Below are 26686 nucleotides of genomic sequence, written 5' to 3' on the forward strand. Positions count from 1 at the left end.
CAGTCTTACCACAATCCAGCCCACACCGCCTCTACTCAGAGGGAGAAAGGGTGTTGCTGCTGATCTCACCTCCTCCCTGCCCCCTCGGTGGTGGTGGGCCAGGACTCTCTCTGAAAGAGGGATCGTGTGTTTAATTATTATGTGAGTAACCGTGGGAGGCTTCCTGGCTGATTATTAATAGAAGTTGGAGAAGGTGTGCGTGTTTAGCAGCAGGCCAGCAGTTTGGGACGCCAGGCTGGCTTGGTCTCTTGGTTTGTGGAGTCACCTGAATGATTTGACTCATCTCCTGACTGAGGGCTTGGCTTCTTACTTCGGAGACACCCCATTCCCAAGGCAAATTGCTGCCTTGCCTCTCTCCTTACACTCGTTTACATCATCTATTTCCAGGCTGCCTGCAGGAACTGAAGCCTCTAGGCAAAGAGACCTGGATTTATTCCTTGCAGATCTCAACTACATTGTCTAACCTCTTGGGACCTCAGTTGCCTCATCTTTGAAATGGGCATGCCGACATCCAACTCGTCATGAGGGCTTATGGAGATGATTGCACCTCAGGCACTCAGGAAGCTGCCACCATTGTGACTAGTATCATTTGGAGTCTGCCACGTTGGAACCTGCTGGCCACAGACCCTAACAAAACTGTTCCTTTGCTGCAAATGTCTTTTCCAGGTCTTTCCCCCTTTTCTCCACATGGGGAGTGATGGTCCTATGAGGAAGAATAATGTATTGCAGTATTAGACAGTGGGGTTCTTCTTTTTATTTTTTTCAGCAGGGCTCTTGGGAAGAAACCTGGCCATTTGAGCCCTCTTGACCTGGGGGTTAGGGTGACCGGGCCCAAAGCAAGACACAGTTTGACTTTTGTTTTGATACGACTTAAGGCATGAAAAGATTTGATCAAGAATCTCAGAAGGGAAGGAGAGAAACTTAAAGCTGGAGAAGAAAGAACACTTCGCCTCAGCTGGGGGCAGGGTCTGGGGTTCTGCTAGCAGCAGGGACCCTTGCTCCTGCCCTGGGGAGGTAGAGGGACTGCTATGTCCTCAACCCACCCTGTCTGGAGAGACTGGTGCCCAGGCAGCAACCCCTGCTCCGAAGAAACCCTGAGTTCCCCAATGCCTGCCCGCTCTGTGAAAGAACACGTGAAACTTTGCCTGACATTGGTGCAGGGGAGCTGGGTGCCCACTCACGACAGAGACCAAATTTCCCACTGAGCCAGCGGAATGAGGGCTGCAAGTTCCCACGGACTTAAAAAAAAGTAAGAAAAATGGATATTTCTTGCACATCTGAACTTGTGGCCTCAGATCTCTGCCCCTGCCCCCTTCCCCGCCACCGTGTTGGGACCTCTGCACCACTGCAAGGGCGACAGCAGCAGTGCATGAAGCTGGCATGTAGAAAACAGGTCTTGAGAAGAAATGTCCGTGATAATACAGCGGCTGCGGTTCTGCGATGGGACAACCCCTGATGGCTAGACCTGCGCTGTCTAATACAACAGCCGGCAGCCACACGGGTGTGTGTTTAAATTCATTCAAAGGAAATGAAATTAAAAATTGGCCATGCTTCAGGTGCTCAATAACCCCTGTGACCAGTGGCTGCTGAGACTGGCCGCACACACTTCTATCATTGCAGAATGTTCTCTTGGTCTACTGGTTTATTTGTCTAGACAATTCTATCTAGAGTAAGTAACACGGAACAATTCCCCAAAAAGCACTGGGAGAAAACTTTCTTTATTCCTCTGCACAACAGGTGAAGACTACCTCTGTTTTCAGGGACAGTTTTAATGATTTCTAGCAGTCAATGTGGAGGAGGAGGCCTACAATTACGCATGGGGGTGGATACAATTTGTGTGGAGGAAGGACGTGTGTGCAAATAACTTCTACCTGGCAAGCACAGGAAGTTTGTGGACACTTTGTTCCTCGAAACACCTCTGTAGGGCCCTCCTTTGGAGACCTTCCAGGCTGGCCTCTCTGGCCAAGTCTCCACTGCCCACGTGTCCCAGCCCCTCACGATGATGACTCTGAAAAAAAGGTATTTTGGAAAAGCAGTGTCACGTGTGAGCCCCATTTTCTGTTTGCAGGCCTGTCTCTCCTCTGTGGGGGTTAGCTCTTCGAGAAACATCTCCAGTGTATCCCCAGCAGCCAGAGCCTGGCTACACACAGTAGAGGTTTAATAAGTGTTGATGAGATGAACGGGCACGTTGGCAGATGGGAGGCTGAATTGGGGTGGCTGCCTTTGGCCTCCAACAAAACTGGGTGTAAACTTCATCTTCTCCAGAATATCTTTGTGGACTCCAACCCCCAACTCTGGGCACAATGGTATTCCTAGATTCCGTGATTGCTTTCCTAGATTCCCAGAAGGGGTTGTGGTATAATAGGTGGAAGAGCTGAAGGATCCATAACCAGAAAACGGGGAAGGTTGGGAAGGGGAGGGTTCAGATAGAAACTCAGTAGACAAGGCGGAAGAAGAAAGCCTCATGGGGGACACTGGGGGTGGACAGGCCCTTCTGTCCAGGGGTTTCCCCAGCAGCAGGGGGAAGTAAGTACCAGGTGACACCTCTGTGTGTTGCTCAGAATCTTTTAAAATTTGTGCAGGGAGAATACAATGGAATATTTCACATGCGTCTTATATCCAAGCAACGGAAATTCCATTGCAGATAGGTGCTGGAGAAGCCTTTTATAAAGTTCCCCAGGGCAGGGCAGGAGGAGAAGCCAGACCCAGGAGTCAATCCCAAGCCTGGAGGGTAGGCCCTGCTTTGGGTGACCCACCAGGCAACTAACTGGGTGACCCCCTATCCGAGGGCCTTGCTCAACCCCCGTCAGCTCTGCTGGCGGCATTTGAGGGCTTCTCTGCAGGATGCCAGTGCAGAGCGCTGTTCTACCAGGCGGCCCATCCCTTCAGGTGTCTCCCTAGCTTCTCTGACAGCTTTGCCACCTTGCACCTGCTTGCCCGCGTGCTCAGTCACGTCCTCCTCGTCCGCCGCGTTCCCCAGGCAGCTGTGTCAGCCTCCCAAGATGCAGGTAAGCCTCTGGCCTGGGGCCAGGTGTCTCCGGCCTGGCTCACCTGCTGGGTAGGTGACTGTTAGCATCGCTGCCTCTCCCCTAAAAGAAATCCCCTATTTTCACCCTTAGGCACTCAGGTACCAAACCGACTACAAACAGTTTTATCTGTGCCTTTAAGCATTTACAATTGAGATATCCACCGGTATTGAGTGAAACGCCTGTTTCCAGTAAACATTTAAGGCTGCATTCATTCATTCATCATGCATTGAGTTAGCTCAGACCTGGTTTGTCCGGGAATGTTCCCTACTAGGAGCACAGCGTCCAATTCCACTGAATGCTAGAGGGAGAAGCATAGACAGGAACCTCGGCCTTTGAGGTGTGGAGAGGAGGTGGGCGGGTACTCACCATCCATCGTAATTGTAGCTTATTCTTACTGACAGCAAATCCTGTGCCAGGCCCTGTTCTAAGGACTCTCCATATTGAAAGCCTCAGAACATTCGTATGAGGGAGATGTTACTATGCTACCAGTTTTGTAAATGAGGAAAGTGAACACAGACAGTTTAAGTGAAAAAAGTGTCACATCACAGAGCTTGTAGCAGTTTGCTAGGGCTGCCAAAATAAACAACTGCAGGCTGTGGGGTTCAAACAACAGAAATGGATTCCCTCACAGGTCTGGGGCCCGGAAGTCTGAGATCAAGGTGTTGGCAGAGCTGGTTTCTTCTGAGGCCTCTCTGGCTTGTAGATGGTTGTCTTCTTTGTGTGTCTTCAGATGGTCTTCCCTCTGTACCTATGGCATGTTTTCTCCTCTCCTAAGGACACCAGTCACATTGGATTAGTCCACCCTAGTAATCTTATTTTAACTTGAGGACCTCTGTAAAGACCTGTCTTCCAATACAGTCACATCCTAAGGTACTAGGGGTTAGGATATCATCCTACGAATTTGTGGGACACAATTTAGCCCATACTAGAAGCTAGTAGGTGACAGAGTCAGGATTTAAATTCAGGCTGACGGGCTCCAGAATCCATGTGCTGCCTCTCAGAGAGACTTCCCACGCTGGGTAAAAAGTCTGCAGTGATCCTCTACCCTAGGGGTGGAGAAAATTTTCCAGAGTCAGGGTACTGTGGGGAATGAATGGGAGACTGTTGGTACCCTCCAGCCTCCCCTGACAGCTTCCAAGCCCTGAGCACCCCATACGCCCTGGATGTCCTGAAGCTCCAAATGCATTCTCCTTACATGGCCAGGGAATTTCCTTCTTCCTTAGAAGAGACAGGGGGACATAAATAAAAGATCCCCTTCTCTGCCAGGCACCTTTCTGGGCACTGCCCCACGGGACCCACCCAATTTAAACAATAACCCAGCAAGTTAGTGATTGTTATCCCCAGGGAGTAAATGGAAGCCAGCTTCTTTATCATCCGACCTTTCTCCTAAATCTCAGAGACACCTCATCAGGGAATATTCTAGCTAGAAGGTCCTTATCAGTTACAGGATCCAACAATCCTGTAGATAAAAAAACCGACGCTCAGAGAAGGATGTGGTATATTGGAGTCACAAAGCCCATTCAAGTCAGAGGCATGACTCTAACCGTATGGCTATGAACTGTGAGACCACGGCAGCAGAGACTGTGTCTGTCTTAGTTACCCTGGGTCCCCAGGATGGAGAATCAGATGAGCACAGAGGAAACCCTTTCTACATATTGAAGAATTAATAAATTATTCAACAATGAATACATTATTCAACAATGAATACATTAATTCCCAGCCCAAGCCCTTGTTTTGGTCTCAAATAAAGAAATAATAGGTTGTATTCAATCTCCTCTTCATCTTTCATAATAGAACACCAAATTTTAACAGATATCCAGCCCAAATAAATATTTCCCGGTTTCTCTTGTATGTGACTGTGTTTTGGCCAACGCAGTCTAATTAGAAGTGGTTGAAACCTAGAAAATACGCTTCAAGAAAAAGCATGCACAAGTTAATTTGTTTCTTCCTTTATGCTGGCAAGAGTGAAATGCAATGGCTGGAGCTCCAGCAGTTACTGTGGACCACGAGGTGACCTTAGGCATGAAACCAATGCAGCACAGAACAACGGAGAGAAGGAACCTGATTAATCAACACTCTGGGGCTCCATACCAGCCCAGACAGCTCCTCGGGTTGCCTTGGACACAACAGAGAAGTAAACGCCTATGTTGCTTAAACGGCTGTTATTTGGGGGTTTTTTCTATTACTCATAATTAGACGTAATCTCACTACTCTAATGACGGAGCCCATTAGAGGCAACATAGATTAGTCAAGAGCTCAGAATGTAAATCCAGATGCACTTGCTAAGGGCATGACCTTATACAAGCTACTTCACTCTCTGGAGTCTCAGTTTCCTCATCCGTACAATGGGTTTAATAACAGCATTTATTCTCTTTCTCAGTACTGCCTACGAGGTGGCAGCCATCTCCTCAGCATCATGGCCACCCTTAGACCCCTTGTGAAGCCCAAGATCATCAAAAAGAGAACCAAGAAGTTCATCCATCACCAGTCAGACTGATACGTCAAAATTAAGTGTAACTGACAGGAACCCAGAGGTATTGACAACAGGGTTCACAGAAGGTTCAAAGGCCAGATCTTGATGCCCAACATTGGGAGCAACCAAAAAACAAAGCACATACTGCCCAGAGGCTTCTGGAAGTTCCTGATCCACAACGTCAAGGAGCTGGAAGTGCTGCTGATTTGCAACGAATCTCCCCGTGCTGACATTGCTCACAATGTTTCCTCCAAGAACCACAAAGCCATCATGAAAAGAGCCGCCCAGCTAGCCATCACAGCCACCAACCCTAATGCCAGGCAGCGCAGCAAAGAAAATGAGTAGACAGCTCATGTGCACATTTTGTGTTTAAATAAAACTGTAAAAACTGCCAAAAAAAAATAGCATTTATCCCATGAGATTGGCATAATCCATGGTGTAGATAAACGGTGATACATCATATGAAGTACAAGCGCATAGCTCACTGTGAGGCCCAGGCAGTGGTGTGCTCAGCAGAGTTCTTGCCTTTAGCAGCCAGACCCCAGCATGGGGGTGTGGGATCAGTTTTTGTCAGATGAGGATGATGATGATGATAATGATGATGAGGATGAGGATGCTTTACTTACTCTCACAAGTGACCATGAGCTAGCTTGGTCTTGACTGAGGGGCAGCCCAGGACTCCTGGCTGAACCTTCATCAGTGGAGCAGAGGGGTGCCAGGAAGAATAAGGCACAGTGGGGGACTTCCTGGACAATCCAGCCTTTACCAGCTTGGAGGAGTTTTTGGAAAGGTGGGTGGTTCCATAGGGATGTGGGCTGACCATTCCACAGTGCTGCAGAAATCAGAACAAAACAAAACGAGCTATAATAGTGAAACCATGTGCCCTGTGCATCCAAATTAAACAGCTCTACCACTCTGTGGCCCCAAATATGTTCCAACACTTCAAGTTAAGGAACAAACAGAAATCAGATCCAGACAAGTTTCGTTTGGGAGGATTTGTTCTGCCTCATAACTGTTGTTTAAACAGGCAGGAAATTTACTCAGCCAGCTTACTAGCTCTGAGACCTTGGGAAGAAGCCATTTAAACTCTCTAAGCCTTAATTTTACTACTGTACAATGGGGGTAGTAACATCTACCTCAAAAGATGACTGAAGAGATTAAATAGATTGTCTAGCAAACAGTCAGTACTTAATAAATATCTTCCATCCATTTCCTTTCCCACAGGGCCACCACAGCAGAGCCTAGAGAACTAGTGCCGAGTGAACTGGATACACAGCGTTTATTTCAAGTGTGTAACTGTAGGCTGGGTGCAGTGGCTCATGTCTATAATCCCAGCGCTTTGAGAAGCCAAAGTGGGAGGATAACTTGAGGCCAGGAGTTTGAGACCAGCCTGTGAGACCCCATCTCCACAAAAAATACAAAAAAATTAGCTGGATGTGGTGGTGCATGCCTGTAGTCCCAGCTACTCAGGAGGCTGAGGAGGGAGGATCGCTTGAACCTGTGAGTTTGAGGCTGCAGTAAGCTGTGACTGTGCCACTACCCTCCAGCCTAGGTGACACAGCAAGATCTTGTCTCCAAAATAAAGAAACAAAATAAAAAGTGCGAATGCAGAAGAACATGTGTTGGTCCTACAGAATCTCCTGAAGAAATGTGAGCCAGGCAGGGGTTGAGTTCATGCCAAATGCCAGTCCCTCAAGGTAGAGCAGGACCTTGCAGGAAAGCTCTGTTCATGACCCGGTCCACATCACATCAAAGAGAAATGTTTTGATGTTAATTAAATGATGTGAAAGTGGTAATCTATTTTAATGTTCTTTAAGTATTAAAAGTGCTTTCTATTGTCATTTTTGACAGAATCTGAGAAATCAGAGGAAGCAAGATTGTGATGGGGCTTTAGATATCTATCTAGAATTACTAAGTGGATTTCACCTCTCCTGCACGTCAGTCAATGGACAATGGCTGTCTGGAACATGGCATTGAGAAGAATTCTCCATGTCATAGGGTAGACTAGCTATGTCTAGGGTAGACTAGCAATCTCTACCCTAGACGTAGCATAGAAATGTGACATGTACACATGGTCAGGGTATTTGCCATTCCTGACCTAGTCCCTTTGCCCCATCTGGCTAAACCTAGACTATGTGAACATAACCAATTATCTAGTGAGGCTAGATAATAGCTAGGTAGTTGCTCAGAGATCTCTCCCTGGTGAAAGTCTCCACTAGGCAGAGCTGGAAGTGAAAGATATGTTAACACATGGATCCCATGTGGTTACCCTGAACTGAGCACAAAATACCAAGCACTTTACATGCATTATTTCTAATCCTCCCAAGAATTCTGTAAGTTGGTCACAAGTGTACCCATTCCGTAGATTAGGAAACTGAGTTCTCACGAGCTTAAGCGACTTGCCCAGAGTTACCCTTAACTGTTGAGCATCAGAGCTGGAAGCTGCTCTCCTATCTAACACAGAAACCCACACTGTCTTTCCTTGGGCTACACTGTGCTTTCAGGAAGGAAAGGGAGCGGACAGTCTGACTAGGTGATGGCTGACGGAAGCTTTCTTGTTCCTCTGCCGTTGCTGGGTTGCCTGGACAACCTCCTCGGGCCTCTACTTGGCTTTGACTGTGGGACACAACCTTGGCTTTCGCCAGACAGCTGGGTGCGTCCTCCAGTTGGGAAAGGTTGGTAAAGCCTGCGTTTTGCCCCAGACAGGTCAACTCAGGCCAGAAGCACGTTCTTCATGGACTCACCTTGAGAAAGCCACTTCTCTGCATGCAGAGGCAGGGCCGGATGCTGACTCAGGGCTGCCTGGATGGTCTGGGGTTGCTCATTCTTGCACAACTGGGAGTGTTACGACCTGCGGTCTGTCGGCCAGCCCCTTGCCTGTGAGCAGAGACTCTGAGGGGCCTATCCAGGCTCCTCCTTGGAACACAGGAGCCATTCCTCACCTCTGCCTTGTACCCCTCCATCTCCACGTGACTTTGTGCTAACTTTGCAAAGGTTTCAATGCTTATCAAGTATCTTTGAATAGGAAATACATTTCAATAGCTTACAAAATAAGCAGTTTCGAAAGGCACACAGGAAAAGTTCTTATCCCCATTTTTGCCCGCCATCCATTGAGTTCCCCACCCCTACCATAATAACCACCTTTATTACCTTCCTGAGATTCCTACAGAAAACAAACATGTATAAAGGTATATGCTTATCACCACGTACTTCCGTCACACAAAGTAGCATACCATAAACACCTCTGGCATCCTATTTCAGGTACCAATATATCCCGTATCTCTCATAACATATAAAAATATTTTTATTCTTTTCAGCACCTGCATATATGCCATTTAATGGATATAGTAAGATTATTTAATTAGTCTCCTCTTGATGGACGTTATGTATGTTTCCAATGTTTTACTACAAGCAATACTGCAATAATTTGTCACTTAGTAACTGAGCAAGCTTATCAGTTGGATAAATTCCCAGAAATGAGAGTGATGGCTCAAAGGGTGTATATGCTTTCATGGCTTTGCTAGTATTTCAAAATTGCCCTCCATAGAGTTTGTACCAATTTACGCTCTCACCAGCAATTTACCAGTTTCCTCCCAACCTCACAAACACAATGTATGGTCAATATTTAGTTTTTTTTACCAACCTGATAGATGAAAAATGGTATCTCAGTATTGTTTTAATTTGATTATCTCTTATGTTGTGTCTTTCTGTATTTTAAAAACTGTTTCTGTTTTTTACTGTGAACTTTCTATTCATATCTTTGGCCCATTTTTCTTTTCGTTACTACTCTTTTTAGTATTTCTGAGAGCACTTTACATATTATGAAGATTAAAAGCTTGATCTGTAATATGACTTGCAAATATTTTGCCTAGCTTGATTTTGTCTTTTGATTTTGCTAATGGTTTTATTATTCTAGGTAGAAATTTTTAAAAATTGTATATCGTATAATTTGTCAATCAATTCTTTTATGAATATTGGATTCTGAACTGTAATTAAATAAGCCTTTTTACTCCATATTTTCCTGTAATATTTTTATAGTTTGAAATTTTATATTTAACTATTTTATCTATTTGGAATTTATTCTAGTGTATGAAATGAGCTACGTTTAGACTGATATTCAGTGGACCTACTATTCTTTATTGAATCTTTTCTCTGCTGACTTAAGATACCACTTTTATCTTACTTTATACTACATTACAGAATGTATCTTATTGTATTAATCAACTTTCTCTCCTGTTACATTGGACTATTTATGTAACAGTGCAATACTAATTTAATTAATGGTTAATCAAATTCACTAATTATTGAGCTCCATGACATATTTTAATATCTGATATGACTGGACCCCTAGTCATTGTTCGTTTTGTTCAGATTTGTCCTTGTTTTCAATATAGACTTTAGAATCATCTAGTTTACTTTGTTTGTTTGTTTGTTTGTTTTTCTGAGATAGTCTTGCTCTGTCACCCAGGCTGGAGCACAATGATGCGATCTTGGCTCACTGCAACCTCCGCCTCCTAGGTTCAAGCAATTCTCCTGCCTCAGCCTCCCCAGTAGCTGGGATTACAGGCACCCGCAACCACGTCCAACTAATTTTTTTTGTATTTTTAGTACAGACGGGGTTTTACCATGTTGGTCAGGTTGGTCTCAAACTCCTGACCTTAGGTGATCCCTCAGTCTCAGCCTCCCAAAGGCGTGAGCCACCACACCTGGCCTGTCTAGTCTACTTCTAAAACCAAAACTAAAACTTGATATTTTTGTTAGGATTACATTAAATTTAGAAACCAACTTAGAGAGATTTGGCATTGTTACACAATTGAATTTCCCTCACCAAGAACAGATTACATCATTTCCTTTGTTCAAGTGTACCTTTGTATTTTATGTAATTATAATAAATTATGTTAACAGATTTTGTAATATGGAACACATTCTTGAATTCTTGCATAAATTCTACCGGGTCATAATGTTTAATTCTCTTAGTGTCATACTAGATTTTATTTGTTAATATATTATTTAAAATCTTTGTTTTAACATCTATTTGGGAGACATTTTTTTGTGTGAAATCTTTCTCAATATTTGGTGCTGATGTGTTTTTCACTTCATGAAAGAATTACAAAATTTCCCTTTTCTCTATGTACTAGATTAATATAAATCATGCTGGAACTGTTTACCTTCTAAGGATTTGGCAGACGTCCTCTGTGAAAACATCTTTTCCCTTTTGCTCAGAGGTGGGGAAGAAGAGATGGTTAACTTTCTGGCAACTTTTTATATTTATTCTCTGGTAATTACAAAGTTTGAATTTTTGTTATTTTCTGGGGTCAAATTTCATAAATTTTTTGTCTGGAAAGATTTTTATTTCACCTGGGTTCCAAACATTTTTTCAAGTTTATTTGCATTATGAAAAATTTTAGACATATATAAGGTTAGGAAAGAATAGTATACTGAGCTCCAGCTACCCAGGACCCAGCAACTATCATTTCACAGTCACTCCTATTGCATGTGGAATCCCACGCTGCTTCCCCCCACCCTCCTCCTGAGTCTGGAGTATTTTGAAGCAATGCTGGGATATTGTATTCTTTTGCTTGCAGAACTTTCAGGCTGTGTCACTAAAACATAAGTATTATTTTTTAAACAGGAAGTCATTCAGTTATTTGTTGAAATCAGGGTCCAAATAAGCTCTAGGCAATTACACCTGCTGGGTATGTGTCTTAAATCTCTTCATGTATAGGTTTTTCTGTAAATCTCACCTCCTCCTCTCCCAGATATCTTTCCTCAGAATTTATTTGTTGAATAAACAAAGTCATTTTCCTGGTAGACCTTTTTTTTTTTTTTTTTTGAGATGAAGTCTCACTCTCACCTAGGCTGGAGTGCAGTGGCATGATCTCGGCTCACTGCAGCCTTCACCTCCCAGGTTCAAGCGATTCTTCTGCCTCAGCCTTTTGAGTAGCTGGGACTACAAGCACATGCCACCACACCTAGCTAATATTTGTATTTTTAATAGAGATGGGGGTTTCACCATGTGTGCCAGGCTGGTCTTGAACTCCTGACCTCAAGTGGTTCATGTGCCTGAGCCTCCCAAAGTGCTGGGATTATAGGCGTCAGCCACCAAACCTGGCCTTCCTGGTAGACTTTCTATAATCTGAAACGTGCTGATTTTCTCTCTAGGTATCATTTAGTATGTTCTTATTTCCCCTGCATTCTTCCATCTGGAGGCTAGATCAAATTCAGGTTCTTTTTTTGGCTAAGAGTACGTTATAAGCAGTAGTATGTCAAATTTATTTGAAAGTTGAGCAATGTGGTCTCATGATTCTTTAATTTTCTCTCTTTTCATGATTCTTTCCTACTTACCATTTCTTATTTATTGAATCTTTTTTCCTTTTTTTCTTAAGCAGGTTGGATTATAGTTCATCTATTTTGTCTTATTTTTTTTCAAATGAATACATGTCAGTTTCACTTATTAGTTTGCTTTCTGCTTTTATCCTTAAAGTGACTTCTCTCTAGTCATATATTTCAATGTTCTTTTTCTAACCTTTGTGTCTAATGCATACTTTATTTTATTTAATTTTACATAATTATTTAAGTCTGTGAATTTTTCTATGAGCACTTTTTATCTCTATCCATATGTTCGGCTGCATTATTCCTTAGACATTCTGCAGTTTGGGTTTGTATTTCCTTTTTGACCAAAGAGTTATTTAGAAGATAACACTTTTCAGAGTTTCCAAGTAAAAGAGCCTATAGTTTTATTATTAATTTCTAGTCTTACTGAATTATAGTCAGAAAATGGTTTGTACTGTTTTGACATTTTGGAATTTATTAAGGTTTTCTTTTTGGCCTAGTATGTTCAGTTGAAGATGTTTTAAAAACATTTGAAAAGGGAGGATGAGGCAGGAGAATTACTTGAACCTGGGAGGCGAAGGTTGCAGTCAAAGTGAGCTGAGATCGTGCCACTGCACTCCAGGCTGGGCAACAAGAGCAAAACTCTGTCTCAAAAAAAAAAAACAACCTAAAAAATTTAAAAAGGAATATATTCTAGTTTCAGGGTATGGCATTTGAAATATATGCCAAATATAGTTTATACATTATATTTTTAATTCTGTATTTGAATTTTTGGATCTATCAGGGACTTAAACGAAAATGAATTAAATTCTCCTAATAACCATTGTTTTTGTTTCTTCCTCCTTTTAGCTCCTATAATTTGTACTTTATGGCTATTACTACTATTATATTTAGTTACAATATGTATAACTTTAATTTTTATCATGAGTTATACCCTTTAGTTTATAAGTTTTCAATTTTGTCTTATTTAATGCTTTTTTTGGAAGAATTCCGCTTTGTCTGATATTAAGATTGTGACCACTGCTTTCTCTTGGTTGTTTTTGCCTGCAAGTGTTGCACATCTTTGCATTTTCAATTTGTATGAACCACTTTATTTGATATGTCTAAATGTGATACATTATACATTGAGTTTTTCTCTGTAGTTCAATCTGGGAACTTTTTTCTTTAATAGGCAAGCTAAACTCATTTACGGTGACTGATATGACAAATAACATTTAGTCTTTTTTTGTCATATGATTTTGTGTATTGTTTTCTATTTTAAGAGTTTAAAAATTTAACAGGTGATCTCTATGTGTGTGTGAGTGAGTGATTCTTAAAATTCGGAAAGTTAATATTTTTATTATAATACCTGTCTGCATAATTATATCTTGGTCTATTTCTTTAGTTTCTTTTAGTTCACTCCCATAAGTAATAATAAAATTCACACTCCCTGATTGGATTTCAGTTAAGGCTATTATTTTTCTTAGCAGTATCTTTTAATTATTAACTATGCTTAGAACTCCACTATTTGATGTGTCAATTGTAAACAATTCTTACACTTCCAACTATTGCAGATGAAGATATCAGCAAAATTACAATACTTCTCATCCCACTTTTCGTTAGCTGTATTTGTATTCAGCTCTGTCACCCAAACTCCATCTTTGTTTTAGCCTCAATTTACCAGTTAAATATATTTAAATATATCCATGCTCACAATCAACCTTTTGTCAAAGTTCTCCATGACATTGTGGTGAGCAGAAATTAGGTTCATCTTTCAGTACTTCTTTCCCTCAAAAAGGACTCATGAGAACGTTTCCTGAGTTCTTGCATAGTTAAACCTATTTGTCTTTAAGACCAGCCTTACTGGGTATAAATCTTTGTCTCACACATTCTTTTCTTGAAGGTATTGTTGTGTTGTGTCGTTCCACTTTACGTTCTGATATTGAATCTTCTGATATTGGGTTGCTGCGGCCTGTAGAAAATCAGCCTGATTTTTAACCCCTTATTATATGTGACTTGAGCTTTTTGCCTGGCTGGCCAAATAATTGTTTCTTTACCTTAAGTTCAATAACTTTATAGGCGTATATTATCAGTGTTGACTACTTTGGATCAGTTTTCTCTGACATAGAGTATCCTTTGAATATATAGATTCAAGTCTTCTTTTATTTGAGGAAAATAAGTATGTTAGTCTCAATATTCACAAATTATGTTTAATAGTTTCTACCACATAGGGCGGTTGTGAGGATTCCTGAGCTAATGCATGGGAATCACATGTTTCAGTGTCTAATTTCATCTTCAGAAATAAAATTATCATTATTATTATTACTATTTTAAAAGTATTGAATGAGTGCCTTCTCTTGGTTAAGCACAAAGTAATGCCAAAAATAGGTAAGTCACACACATTATCCTTAAGTACCCATGTGTGGTCATCATGTGGTATGTGCTTTCATCATGTAAACACGTAATACCAAAGTACCCCAAGGAAGGACGCAGGAACCAAGGAGGATCAAAGACATATTCATGGAAGCAGAGACCAATTAAGTTGAATGTTGGCTGTTATTAAATTTTATATGGTAGTGAGATGATGAAATCAAGTGAAAAGTTGTAGGCAGGGGCATTTTGGGCAAAAAGAACTGCATGAACCAAGGCTTGGAGGTGAGAGAGAGCATGGTATGTTTGAGAAACTGCATATGGCTATAGAAAGAAAGAATGATGGGTGGAGAAGTGGGAGAAGCAGATGAAGGCCATGTCTTGCAAAGTCCTGGGAGCCAGGGAGGAGCTGGGCTCCATGATACAGGATGTGAGGGGCTTCTGCAAGACTATAAACAGAGTGTTCTAGTTAGATGGGGGCTTTATATTGGTAACTCTGACTACAGGAGGGACAATGGATTGAGGAGAGTGGCAAGACCAGGAAGGACAGGGAGGGGACAGTTCCACTCATCTAGGTAAGATGTGCTGGTTTTCTGGCCCTTAATTACATCTGTATTAGTTAGTTCTCACATTGCTATAAATACCTGAGACTGAGTAATTTATGAAGAAAAGAAATTTAATTTGTTCATAGTTCTGCAGGAACCTGTACAGGAAACATAGCAACTTCTGCTTCTGGGGAGGCCTCAGGAAGCTTAACAAGCATGGTGGAAGGGGCAGGGGAAGCAGTCACAGCTTACATGGCCATAGCAGAAGCAAGAGAGAGGGGTGAGGTGCCACACACTTTTAAACCACTAGATCTCACAATAATTCACTATGATGAGGACAGGACCAAGGGAGAAATCTGCCCTCGTGATTCAGTCACCTCCCACCAGGTAACATCTCCAACATTAAGGACTACAATTTGACTTGAGATTTAGGCAGGGAAACAGATCTAATCCATATTATTCCACCCCTGATCCCTTCAAATCTCATGTCCTTCTCACATTGCAAAATACAATCATGCCTCCCTAATGAGTTCCTCAAAGTCTTAACTCATTCTAGCATTAACTCCAAAGTCTCATTTGAGACAAGGCAAGTCCATTCCACCTATCAGCCTGTAAAATCAAAAACAGGTAGGTTACTTCCAAGATACAATGAAGGTATAAGCATTAGGTAAATACTTCCGTTCCACATGGTAGAAATTGGCCAAAAGAAAGGAGCTACAGGCCCCATGGAAGTATGAAACCCAGCAGGATGGTCATTAAACCTTAAAGCACCAAAATAATATCCTTTGACTCTATGTCCCACATCCAGGACACACTGGTGAGGGGTGACCTCTCAAGGCTTTGGGTAGCTCTGCTCTGGTGGCTTTGCAGGATTTAGCCTCTGTGGATGCTCTCACAGACTGATGCTGAATGCCTGTGTCTTTTGCAGCTGCAGGGTGCAAGCTGCCTGTGGATCTGCTATTCTGGTGAATGGTAGCCCCCTTCTCACAGCTCCACTAGGCAGTGCTCCAATGGGGACTCTGTGTGGGGGCTCCAACCCCACATTTCCCCTCTGACTGACCTAGTAGAGGTTCTCTGTGAGGGCTCCATCCCTGCAGCAGACTTCTGCCTAGACATCCAAGCTTTTCCATACATCCTCTGAAATCTAGGCAGAGGCTTCCAAGCCTCAACTCTTGCATTCTGTGCACCCATGGGCTTAACACCATGTAGAAGTTGGCAAGGTTTACAGCTTGTACCCTCTGAAGCAGTGGCCTGAGCAGTATCTGGGGCCTTTTGAGCTGAGGCCTCCCAGGATGCAGGGAGCATTGTCCAGAGGCTGTGGAGGGCAGCAGGGCCCTGGGCCTGGCCCACAAAACCATTCTTCACTTCTAGGCCTCCAGACCTGTGATGGAAGGGGCTGCCATGAAGGTCTCTGAAATGCCTTCGAAGCCTTCTCCCCATTGTCTTGGCTAATAGCACTGGGCTCCTTTTTACTCATGTAAATTTCTGCAGCCTGCTTGAATTTCTCCTCTGTAAATGGGCTTTTTTTTGTACCACATGGCCAGGCTGCAAGTTTTTCAAACTTTTATGCTCTGCTTCTTCTTTAAATATAAGTTCCAATTTCAGGTCACTTCTTTGTTCATCCATCTGAACATAAGCTGTTAGAAGCAGCCAGTCCACATCTTAAACACTTTATTGGTTAGACATTTCTTCCCTATACCCTAAATCATCACTCTCAAGTTCAACATTCCACAGATATGTAAAGCAGGGGCACCATGCAGCCAGACTCTTTGCTAAGGTACAGCAAAAGTGCCCTTTACTCTAGTTTCCAATAAGTTCCTCATCTCCATCTGAGATCTTATCAGTCTGGCCATCTCTGTGCATATTACTATCAGCATTCAGATTGCAACCATTAAACAAGTTTCTAGGATGTTCCCTCATCTTCCTGTCTTCTTCTGAGCCTTCCAAACTCTTCCAACCTCTGTCCATTACTGAGTTTCAAGCCACTTCAATGTATTCAGGTATCTTTTTAGTAATGCCTTACTCCTTGGTACCAATTATCTCTATTAGTTCTTGCACTGTTATAAAGAAATACCTGAGACTAGGTAATTTACAAAGAAAAGGTTTAATTGGCTAACAGTTTTGCAGACTGCATAGGAAGCATAGTGGCTTCTGCTTCTTGGGGCTTCAGACAACTTACAATCATGGTTGTAGCAGGTTAAAGGGAAGGAGGTGAATCTTACATGGCCAGAGCCATAGCAAGAGAGACCGAGGGAGGTGCCACATACTTTTTTTGTTTGTTTGTTTGCTTTTGTTTTTGAGATGGAGTTTCACTCTTGTTCCCCAGGTTGGAGTGCAATGGCATGATCTCAGCTCACTGCAACCTCCGCCTCCCAGGTTGAAGTGATTCTTCTGTCTCAGCCTCCCAAGTAGCTGGTATTACAGGCATGTGCCACCACACCTGGCTAATTTTGTATTTTTAGTAGAGATGGGGTTTCTCCATGTTGGTCAGGTTGGTCTTGAACTCTCGGCCTCAGGTGATCCACCCACCTCGGCCTCCCAAAGTGCTGGGATTGCAGATGTGAGCCACTGCTCTTGGTCATGCCACATACTTTTAAACAACCAGAACTCATGAGAACTCACCATCACAAGGACGGTACCAAGCAGAATATCCACCTCCATGATCCAAACACCTCCCGCCAGGCCCCACCTCCAACACTGGGGATTACAATTCAACTTGTAATTTGGGCAAGGACACAGATCTAAACCATATCAGCATCTATGTGGATTAGGGCTCCTGCCAGCCCCTCTGCCCCTAGGCTAAGTGCCCTTTGCTGGCTACCTTGTACTTAACTGAACCCTTGGTCCCAGTGGAATGGAGAGTGAACAGCTCTAAGACAAAGGATAACATGACTCAGTTGGTTGACTGAGATAGATGAGGAAGAGGAAGAAGTTAAGATGATTCCCTGGGTTTCTGGTTTGAGCAAGTATGAGCCTGGAGAAGCCATTCACAGAGACCAGAAACACCAGGGGAGATGAGGGCCTGGTGTCAGATGAGTTCAGATGTCTTGGGGACATGGCAACGGAAACACCTTGGAAATATCCAATAGATGATTGGTTACATATTTCTGGAGCAGGAAAATATCTGATCTGGAGTGATCAGCATATTGTAGGTGGCATCTGAAGGCAGGGCACATATTTTACCTTCCGTAGATTAGAAATGTATTTCCTAAGATATAGTCATAAAAGTTCTGGACCAGTGGTTCTTAACCAAGATGATTTTGCCCCTACGGAATATTTGGCAATATCTGGAGACTTTTTTGGTTAACGTAATTGATGAGAGGGGCTATTGGCGTCTGGTAGGTAGGGACCAAAGATGCTGCTAAATATTTCACAGTACATAGGGCAGCCCCCTTAACAAAGAACTATGTTCACATTATCAGTAAAGTGATCTGATACATGAAGCAACAGTGAGATCTTAATGATTAAGCACTCAGTGTGTTACCTTGACAACTGAGATCATATCTCAAATCCCATTTCCCACCTGGGTGACCAGCTAAGAAATTTACTTGCTCACCCAGGCTCCAGTTTTCTTATCTTTAAAAACAGGCATAAATCAGGCCAGGCATGGTGGCTCACAGCTGTAATCCCAGCACTTTTGGAGGTCGAGGCAGGCAGATTACTTGAGGACAGGAGTTCGAGACCAATCTGGTCAAAATGGTGAAATTCCGTCTCTACTAAAAATACAAAAATTAGCCAGGTGTGGTGGAGGGCACCTATAGTCCCAGCTACTCGGGAGGCTGAGGCAAGAGAATCACTTGAACCTGGGAGGCAGATGTTGCAGTGAGCTGAGATTGCACCACTGCACTCAAGCCTGAGTGATAACAGCAAAACTCTATCACAAAAAAATGTTTTTAAAAAGGCATAATTCATCCTTACCTCATTAATTTTGTAGGATACTTAATTACACATTAAAATGTGTATATAATAAGTACTCAGCCAATGTTAGTTTGTTTTTGTTTTTTTTATCTTACCCTACAAATCTCCTACCTTAGAAATTTAATTTCCATGGGAAGCTTGGGTGTTCCAACCCTCCTCAACCAGGACCCAGGTGGCAGGTGGTGGCAGACACAGTGGCCTTCAGACCTCATGTCAACTCTTGACTGTACAGCAGGGCTCTCCAACACCTCTATTCAAAGATGCCTACCCCCCATCCTCCCTCTATTGCATAAATCTGTCTCATGCTCACCACGGCACTCACCATGATGGTGTTTCTGTCTTTGCTAGCTGGCCTGTTGCTTGCTTTCCCTGCAAAGTGTAAGACCAGGAGGAAAGGAGGCCTGTTTGTCCTAGAATCCTTTGTGCATAAAACACTGCCTAGAATATCACGGACACACGATACATATTTTGCACACGAAATGAATAAATACACAAATAATTCTGCCCCAGTTTAAAAACAAAACAAACAAAAACCTGTCAGAGCAAAGTTATAGTCATAGCCCTCTGTGACTTAGGGCTGAGGGTCTTCAAAGACAGAGATGGAGGTGGGGGAGGTGGCCCACTGGCCACAAAGACCCTGCTGGGGGAGCACACACTTAGAGCAGGTCTAGATACAAGGCCAAGCTCCTGGAGCTCAGAGCCCTGGAGGGAGCTGAGAAGAAACTGCAGGAGGGAAGATGCACATAGCTTCACAAACCTCCGAAGGTGCTGTTGGTCTGGCCTTCTTAATATAGAAGAATTTGGAGCTCGGCTCCTGCTTGGTGGAAACTGAAAGAGCACCCACAGATAAGTAAGCCCATTTCCTTGCTGCTCAGGAAAATACCCAGGTCTGCAGACCAGCAAGACCTGCCCAAGCCACAAGGAGAGGTAAGGAGAGGGAGGTACCAGGATTGCAGAGAAGGTTTAAAATCACATTTATTTGTTAGAAGGTCATTCCTACTGGCCTTTTCATTCACACCCCTGTTACTAAAATTGCAGCATTGTCTTTCAAAACAGTCCCTTGAATGCAGCATCCTTCACTCTGTGGTGGCTCAAAGCTGTTTCTGAGTCTACCCAGGTTGCTCCAGTGTTGGCTATCAGGAAGCATTCTCCTCTGCCCAACTCTCAACAAGAACTCATTCATTCAAAAACAATTTCCTGAGCATCCCTCCTGTCTGAAAGATGTGGACACAGAGGAGTAAGATGCTGTCCCTGACCTTGAGGAGTTCACAGTCCACCAATGGAGGCAAACATGGGGGACAGCTTCACGGTGATGGCAGTAGGTGGAAAGACATTTGTGGGGTTTCTAACAACCACAGAAATCTTTATAGAGTTAGAGAAATGGAGGCAGTTGGTCTAAAGAAGCTTGTCCGGAATGCTCAAGTCAAAATGAGAAAGCTGAGAAAACACAGAGTGGCCTCTTAGGTGACTTGAGACTCTCTCATTATGTCGTCCATACAGTTTTCCCTTCTGCTCCAAGGCCCCAGGTAGAATTTTCCCTTCTCCTCCAAGGCCCCAGGTAGACGGGCCCCCTGAAGCCATGTCACGTGACTAGGCATGGAGAGCAGTAGTGACTGGTGGCACCTGCCGTTGGCATCTCCAGTGTCCACTCTGCAGGCTCCCCTTTCCTGCTGCAACAGTGAGCAGTAATGCTCCTGATGGTGGCGCCCCCACCAGCTTGGGCCCTACAGGTAGGATAAGTATGTGAGCCCTCACCTGCTCCATGACAGTTACATAGGGAAAGTGGGAAACAAACCTTTATTGGTTAAAGTCACTGAGATTTTGGTTTTTCTTGAAACATAGTAGAGTGTGTCCTGACTGATACCACCCAACCCCAAATGACCTTACTCACAAAGTCTACAATTTAATCCCTAGAAATTTCTTTTCTCAGGGTAAAGATTGACACATTTTATTGTATTAGTCAGGCTTAGCTAGTTTAGGCAACAACAAAAATTCCCTAATCTAAGATGGATTTATTTGGTGCTCAGATCAGAGTCAGATTTGAGTCATGCTCTATTCCATACTGTACCTCTGCCATCAGGACACGTAGCCTGCAAGGTTGCTGTAACAGGAGAAAAGGGAGGCAGCAGATTGACTTGCAACTGACAAAAGCCACTCTGCTCACAGTCCATTGGCCAGAAATAAACATATGGCCCCAAACTGGATCTGGGATGGTCAGTCTTACGTGTCAACTTGAATGGGCCATGAGATGCCCAGATTAAACATTCTTTTGGAGTTTGTCTGTGAGGGTGTTTTAGGATGAGATTAGCATTTGAATCAGCAGACTCAGTGAAGTAGATGGCCCTCCCCAGTGTGGGTGGTCACCATCCAGTCCATCAACAGCCTGCATAGAGCAAGTCAGAGGAATGGGGAATTTCCCTCCATTTTTACAGCATTACTGCTTGAGCTGTAACATCACCTCTCACCTTCTCCTGCCCTTAGAATAGGATTGACATCATTGGCTCCCCTGGTTCCAGGCCTTTGGACTGATCTTCAGCTTGCACATGGCAGATCATGGGAGTTCTTAGCCTCCGTAATCACATGAGCCAATTCCTCATAATAAACCTCTCTTCTCTCTCTCTCCATATATGTGTGTGTGTGTGTGTGTGTGTGTGTGTGTGTGTGTGTGTGTGTGTGTGTGTATGTATTAGGTCCTTCTCCTGTGGTCTCAGAACATGATCAATTTCCATACTGCACCTGCAGACAGCAGGTAGGAAGTATTCTTGGGCATCTGTCATGCTGAACTAAATGCCTTTTACCTGTGTAAGCTCAAGAAAGTCCTATAACCTCTCCATGTCTCCGTTCCTATATCTGTAAAATGAGAATAATACTGCAATCAATCTAATAGGATTGTTGCGAGGAATCAATAAATTAATATATAGGAAGCATTTACAAGTCCCTGACACAGCCGGGCGTGGTGGCTCACGCCTGTAATCCTAGCACTTTGGAAGGCCAAGTCAGGTGGATCACGAGGTCAGGAGTTCAAGACCAGCCTGGCCAAGGTGGTGAAACCTCGCCTCTACTAAAAACACAAAAATTAACCAGGAGTGGTGGCAGGCACCTGTAATCCCAGCTACTCAGGAGGCTGAGGCAGATGAGGCAGAGAATTGTTTGAACCCGGGAGGCGGAGGTTGCAGTGAGCCGAGATCAGACCACTGCACTCCAGCCTGGGCAACACAGTGAGACTTCGTCTCAAAAAAAAAAAAAAAAAAAAAAAAAAAGAAAAAAAGTTCCTGGCACAAATTATACAACTGCTAGCTATTATTTTTATTATCGTTACTTACTATTATCTACCCGTCTCCTGCCAAACCCTGTATGAACCACAGTCTGGCTAGTGTGAGTTACATAGGTGTGCCACCCTACCCTGCATCCATCATTTGTTTACTGTACAAAAAAATTTACTTCATATCCCACCCCACTTAAAAATGTGCTACTGAAGTCAAGCTAAGGGTATGAAAAAAAAATGTGCCAATGGACATTCATGCAAGAAAAACAGTTGTTTATGATGACCTAAGCTCAGAACCTAGCTACATGTTATATAGGCACTCAGAAGGGCTTTTGTGCACACTGTTAATATTTCCTAAATGTTCTAGGAAGCATCTACAGTGTAAATTGAGAGAAGCTTGTGCTTTGTTTGGTCTGGAGTTCTTTCAAGAGTTTCTTGCTATTTGGGAAAATTATAACACTCACAGCAATTCTACTCATAGTCTTTGAATCACCAGCAAAACACGCCCAAGTTGGTCTGTGTTTATAAGTGTGCATTCACAGTGGTTTCTTATTTATACATGTTGGGAATCTGATTGTTTCATCATGTCTTCCAGTATGGTCATGCCCAAGCACCTGCATATTTAGAAATGTACTACAAATCATTTTTATTCCATTTCTCCTTTATATGTAAAAGTGCATCAAATCTATTGTCTTAAGATTATATATGTAAGGAGATCATAGGATCTATAATTTGGATTTTAGATAGTAAAGAATATCTACTTTACAAAGGGGAATGGAGTCATCAATTTATTTATTTTCTAGGAAATAAATGGGTCAGAAAGAGGAAGCTTGCACTGGCAGAGGGTGTGGTGGAATTCCAGGTATGTAAACAGCGTTTAGAGAAGTTAACCTATGCTCCTCTATCATTCTTCCCTAGCCTTCTGAACTGTATTTTCTTCCAGCTTCTAAGACACAGGCAGTATCCTTGCATCTTTCTCTTTTAAATTATCTAGAAGTAATTATGTTTCTTGGTCCTCATATCCCAGTGGGTTTGGGTTTTTTTGTTTGTTTGTTTGTTTTGTTTTGTTTTAGAAGAAACAGCACTGGGTGAGGAGACAGAGGACCTCAGTTTGAGTCTTCGGCTTATGACCTCGGGACACTGCATTTGTCTGCGCCTCTGTTTCTTCATCTGCAAAAGTGAGAGCACTCGTCTCATTTCTGAGCGGGGAGTGTTTTGAGCTCTGTAAGGGGCCACAGGAAAACAAGGCAGCAGGCCCAGGAGGGCCAAGACCACAGCCCCTGGAAAGAATAAATCATGTCTCCTGGAGAGCAAAGCTTGTTGGGAGGAGCTCAGACTGGTTCTGCCCCGCAGCAGGCCCTGGGACTCAAGTCTGCTCTCTGAGCCTCAGTTTCCCCATCTGCAAAGCAGGCACAGAGGCAGAACTAACTAGATGAACTCTAAGCTTCCTTTGCTCACAGAAGCCCTGTAAAATTAACTTAAAGGTAGATTTGCCCACGGAAACGAGAAATATATTTATTCAGAAGAGATAGTTTCTGTGTGATGGTTTAATTTTGTGTCAGCTTGACTGGGCCAAGGCGTTAATGCCCTGATTCACCATTTTTTTCTGAGTGTATCTGTGCAGATGTTTCTGGATAAGACTAGCATTTAAGTGGGGGGACTTAGTAAAGCAGATGGCCCTTCCCAATGTGGGTGGGAACCATCTAATCCATCGAGGGCCTGAATAGAACAAAAAGGTAGAGGAAGGAGGGAAAGATTCGTCCCTTTTGCTTCCTGCATGCCTGGTTGAGCTGGAGCATCTCATCTTCTCTTGCCCTTGGACTGGGACTTATAGCATCAAATTCCCTGGTTCTCAGGCCTTCGGACTCAGGCTGGAATTACAGCACTCACTTTTCTGGGTCTCTAGCTGGTGGATAGAAGATGGTGAGAATTCTCAGCCTCCACAACCACATTAGTCAATTCCTCACAATCTTTTCATTAATTATATCTATATCTATATCTTTTTTTTTGAGACGGAGTCTCGCTGTGTCTCCCAGGCTGGAGTGCAGTGGCCGGATCTCGGCTCACTGCAAGCTCCGCCTCCCGGGTTCACGCCATTCTCCCGCCTCAGCCTCCCAAGTAGCTGAGACTACAGGCGCCCGCCACCACGCCCGGCTAGTTTTTTGTATTTTTAGTAGAGACGGGGTTTCACCGTGTTAGCCAGGATAGTCTCGATCTCCTGACCTCGTGATCCACCCGCCTCGGCCTCCCAAAGTGCTGGGATTACAGGCTTGAGCCACCGCGCCCAGCCTCTATATCTATATCTATATCTATATGTCTTTCCTATTGGGTCTGTTTTTTTGGAAAGCCATAATACATTCTAATCTAATGACGGAAAGAAGTTAAGCCCCAATTGTTCCACATGTCTGGGAATTGCGTTGGAAGAAATAGTCTCCTAGTGGAAGGTGACGGTGGTCATTTCCACATACTGTGGAAGCTCCCAGACAAGGCACATTGTGTCTGAAACACAGGCAAAGGGTTGTCACTCATACCCTGGGTTAGTACCAGGGACATGCATTCTCTCATTTGATTAACATATTCTCTCTCTAACCAGGCTCCGTGCTGGGTGCACCACTTAGGCCACACTAGGTCATCAGAGGAAGCAGATACAGAGAAGAGCTGAGCCCAGGCTCTGTGCTAATTGTGATGACCGAGGTAGCTCAGACAACTGTGGCAGGGAGTATAGAGCAGGGTCACCTCACCCAGCCAGGGCACATAGATGTCAGGAGAAGTGCCAAGGAGGCATAATACTTCTAGATAAAGAGAAGGTTTGGAAAGCATGGTAGTTCCAGGCAGTGGGAACAGCCTGTGAAAAAGCATGGAAGCATGAGAAAATGTGGTGGGTTTTAGGAATGATTAATAATCATATCTATTGCGCATAACATATGGGGTTTGGAAAACCTAGAATTGAGGCTGATTGAGTAGATAGGGGCTGGCCAGGAGGGCCCTTGTATACTCTCATGAGGAGTCATGATTGGCCTTTGGGCAATTGGGAGCCATTGAGGAATTAGAAACAGGAGGCTGACATAGTCAGATCTGTGTTTTCAAAAGACCTTGATGTCTTCCATTATGTGCGGAAGCACCAAGTCAGGGAGATAATGCGAGAGAGAATGAAAATTGAACCACGACTGTGGCTATGGGAGTCAATGCAAGACTGATCTGAACGACACTCTAGGTGGAAGAAGAGAAAAGGGAAATCAGAGGGTAGCCTGGGTGGCTGCTGTCAACAAGTCCTTGGGTAGGGAATATTTCCCAGACATGTAGGGGATAAATGTAAGGCATCTGAAATATAAGATGATGATGGGCAACTGATATAGGACACTGTCACCTTAGTCTTTGTGCCAATCCTGAAAGTTGGTTGCTTTGGGATGTTGGATTTTCAGAGAGAAAGTGACTTGCCCAAGTTCACACCTCCAGGAATCCAGCTATGATTACAACTGCCCTATATTAACTGGGACCTGGAAGGACAGAAGTTTGAGAAGCCCTACCAGAAGCTCTCAGTGACCTGCTGCTGTGCCATTGAAATGTATTTCAGCATCTAAGAGAGACTGCATTGTCCTCCCGGCAGCCCTGGACCGGACCCTGTAGCATGATGAGCTACTCCGGAAGAGAAGAGACAAAGTTCACTCCTCTGAGCAGCAGGGTTCTTGGTTGCCATGTGACTGAAGATGGGTAGAGATTTTTGTTTTGTAAACATAATAAAAATAAAAAATAATAAAACGAGGTATGATTTCTTCCATGAAAAACCAAAAAATCTCTCTCATAGTCTCCTAGTCTGAATGCCTCCTTCCTTCTCTCTTCCCTTTGGCTCGTAAATTCCTCATTCCTGCCAAATAGGTTGGTTGAGTTGGAAACATTAATTGTTTGCTCTGGTGGATGCCAAGGTTCCTGCCTGGCCTTCCTCATCTGACCCAAGTTCATGTGCCTTTCAAAGCCCAGCTTAGATGACCCCTTTTCTTGGACCCTCCCTGCTGCCCAGCCATGCCCCCACTGCACACATGCAGCTAGCTGAGGTCAGTCACTGTCTCTTGAGCCCTCCTCAGCTCTGGGGTGACCCTCCTCCTCTCAGCACCTGCTCCCATGGGCTTCCCCCTTAGACTCTGAGAATCCTTTCCTGGAAGTGGAGGCCTTGTCTTCTCTGCCTTCATATCTTCCTTCCTAAAATGACTGCCACCAAAATGCTGAATCAGTGGACAAATGGATGAATAAATGAGTGGATTTAAAAGATGCTAGTGAGGTGAACTGTCATGAACACACTATCTCTGAGACATTAAAAATGTTCTATTAAGTTATTTTGATAAAACACATGCACCAAGCCCAAAATATCCTTACAGTGCCCAAGTTTCTAAAGTGAAAAGTGAGTCTTCTTTCCAGCTCCCAGGATCACTCTCCAGATGCTGTTGCCCACAGGCGTCTTCTTCCGTTTTGAGACATTTCCCTTTTACATTGTTGACACAATAGGAGGCATGCTGCACAAACTGTTCAAATAAAAGAACTAACATAAAAAGAAATATTTGCATTTCTTTTAACAATATCATGGAGATCGTTCCACATCATTTTCCATTCAGAGTTATGGAGTTCCTTTTTACATATATATATAATAGTTTATTTGGCCAAGCTTCTATTGGAAGACAAGGATGACATGCCAATTAATACTCTCAACTCCTGGGCTTGTTATCCTTCATCCACACTGGAACTAGGTACTCTTTGATTCATTTTGGTCCTTGCTGGTGAC

At 43.5% G+C, this 26686-nt stretch overlaps 1 long non-coding RNA gene and 1 pseudogene across 3 annotated transcripts in view; one reads left to right on the forward strand and one right to left on the reverse strand.

The window, feature by feature from the left end:
• The first annotated feature begins 216 nt into the window (after window positions 1–216).
• LOC123575274 (large ribosomal subunit protein eL32-like) lies at window positions 217–7369 on the forward strand (annotated as a pseudogene).
• Window positions 7370–26228: 18859 nt separating this feature from the next.
• LOC123575275 (uncharacterized) overlaps window positions 26229–26686 on the reverse strand; it is a 34590-nt gene continuing 34132 nt past the window's right edge. For all 3 annotated transcript variants that reach the window (XR_012416663.1, XR_010577498.2, XR_010577499.1), the window contains one exon: window positions 26229–26429. This is a non-coding gene — a long non-coding RNA (uncharacterized lncRNA). The remainder of the gene's footprint in view (window positions 26430–26686) is intronic.

Source organism: Macaca fascicularis, chromosome 8 (assembly GCF_037993035.2).
Source record: "Macaca fascicularis isolate 582-1 chromosome 8, T2T-MFA8v1.1".
Lineage (NCBI taxonomy): Eukaryota > Metazoa > Chordata > Mammalia > Primates > Cercopithecidae > Macaca > Macaca fascicularis.